This window comes from Teleopsis dalmanni, unplaced genomic scaffold (assembly GCF_002237135.1).
Source record: "Teleopsis dalmanni isolate 2A unplaced genomic scaffold, ASM223713v2 unscaffolded_contig_4855, whole genome shotgun sequence".
Classification (NCBI taxonomy): Eukaryota; Metazoa; Arthropoda; class Insecta; order Diptera; family Diopsidae; genus Teleopsis; species Teleopsis dalmanni.
The window spans coordinates 1-2487 of record NW_024036237.1 but is presented as its reverse complement, the minus strand read 5'-3'; the positions used below and the strand labels follow the sequence as shown (position 1 = coordinate 2487).

Sequence of the window (2487 nt, the reverse complement as noted above, 5' to 3'; positions counted from 1 at the left end):
AAAATATATTATATATTATTAGGCTGAAAAGTATTTATTAAACGCAATCACAGTAAAGTAACTTATGATTGTTGTTTCTAACTATCAGAGAATCATCTTTGCGAACTAAATATTATGTGTATGCAATATTTTATTTATTATATATATATTATACACTATATATATTTTGTGCTATATATTGAATATTTTATAAAATGTCGTCATCATCATTCGTGACTATACAGTCCAAGTAGGACATAAGCCTGTTTAACAACAGTTTTCCAATTTCTGCTGCACTGTGTCTTTCCATCGTTTTCGTGGTTGCCGTCTTCTTTTGCTGATTCCCACTTTGTTCTCATAAACCTTAAGCGGTGCTCTTATATCCGGAAAATATATAACATATCATACATTTTATTTTATCCATATTATATATATTTTATATTATATGATGTATGTATGTATGTGTATATAAAATTTTGTAATTATTATTTATTATATGTTATATATTAGATTCTATATTATGTATTATTTATTATATACTGTAATTAGATATATTATGTATTTTATGCATTACATATTTTATATTATATATAATTTCTATAATGTAGGTATACTTACATCTACATTATAGGTTGCATCGTGGTATTGCTATAAAATACAAAATTTACTAGTTAGTACTTATATAAAGAAGATTTATGGAGAGATATTTTCTTTCTGAAATATTTATTTTATCCTCATATTTTTATATATGACGATAGGTAAAATATTTTTAGAAGAATGAAGATTTAAGTCATTTAGAATGAAATAGAATGGTTCATTGAATATTAATTTGGTTCTTATAGTTTTTGCATAAAGGAATACTTACATTTACATCATAGGTTGCGTCTGGACATGACTACAAAATACAATATGTTTTTGTTAGTAACATAATTATAGAGGAAGATATATAGAAAGATTCTATTGCTTAAAGAATTAATTTATAACGATGTGTAAAATATTTCTAAATGAACAAAGATTAAAGTCATAAGTTACTTAGGTTCATTTAGTTAATGTATACTTCTACAGAAGAGACTACTAACATTTATATCATAAGTTGCGTCAGGGCATTGCTGCAAAATATAAAATGATGTTGTAAAATGATATAATTTAGGAAGATATAGAGAGAGATATTTTATTTCTTTGAATATTTATTTTATAGTTATATTTTTAATTTAGATCATATTTTTAGAATAAAATAGAATAGTTTATTTAATATTAATTTCATTTTAATACTTTCTTATAGTTCATTATAGTTTCTATATAAAGAAAAACTTACATTTACATTATAAGTCGCGTCTGGGCATTGCAACAAAATTAAAGATATTTTTATTAGAATTATATAGTAAGGAATATTGATAGATATTTTATATTAGAAATATTTATTTTATAGTCATGTCATATGTGAGGAATATCAGGATTTACTGAATATTTCTAGATAAATAATGTTTAACGCTATAGAATAAACCAGAAAAGTTCCAATTGAATATTTATTTGACTGCCATAGTTTCTATATAGAGGAATACTTACATTAACATCATAAGTTGCATCTGCATATGGCTACAAAATAAAAAATGTTTTTGTTAGTTATTATATAGCAAGATATATAGAAATACATTCTAATACCGAAAGAATTAAATTATTGTAATATATAAAATTTCGGATTACTTACATTTACATCATAAGTTGCATCTGGACATGGCTACAAAATACAAAAAGTTTTTCTTAGTATTTATATAGAAAGATATATAGAAAACTTACATTAATATCATAAGTTGCATCTGGACATGGCTACAAAATACAAAATGTTTTCATAAATATTTGTATAGGAAGGTATATAGAAATATATTTGAATGCAGAAAGATTTAAGTCATTATAATATAGGTATAAAAGTTTCAGTTTCTATATAAGGGATTACTTACATTTACATCATAAGTTGCATCTGGACATTGCTACAAAACACAAAAAGTTTTTCTTAGTATTTATCTAGAAAGATATAGAAAACCTACATTGACATCATAAGTTGCATCTGGACATGGCTACAAAATACAAAATGTTTTCATAAGTATTTGTATAGGAAGGTAGGTATATGCAAATATATTTGAGTACAAAAAGATTTAAGTCAATATAATATATAAAATACTTCTAGATGAGTAAAGGTTTAAGTCTACATAAAGGGATACTGACATTGACATCATAAGTTGCATCTGGACATTGCTACAAAATATAAAATGTTTTTTATTAATTATATAGGACGATATATAGGTAGAAATACATTTTAATACAGAAAGAATTAAGTTATTGTAATATATTAAATTTCAATTTCTATACTAAATAACTTACATTTACATTATAAGTTGCATCTGGGCCATTGCTGCAAAATACAGGATATTTTTTTGTTATAATTATGTTAGAACGATATTAGGCATATTTGAAAGTTATTCTTGTTTCTGAAATATGCATTTGAAATAT

General features: G+C 23.6%; 1 long non-coding RNA gene across 1 annotated transcript; it reads right to left on the bottom strand.

Annotated features, from left to right (window-relative positions):
• Positions 1-172: 172 nt before the first annotated feature.
• Positions 173-2384, bottom strand: LOC119665381. The gene is made up of 10 exons (XR_005251378.1): positions 2359-2384; positions 2203-2232; positions 2025-2054; positions 1938-1967; positions 1777-1806; positions 1688-1717; positions 1546-1575; positions 845-874; positions 598-627; positions 173-355 (listed from the first exon to the last, which is right to left on the bottom strand). It is a non-coding gene; the product is annotated as an uncharacterized LOC119665381 (long non-coding RNA).
• Between the last annotated feature and the right edge of the window lie 103 nt (positions 2385-2487).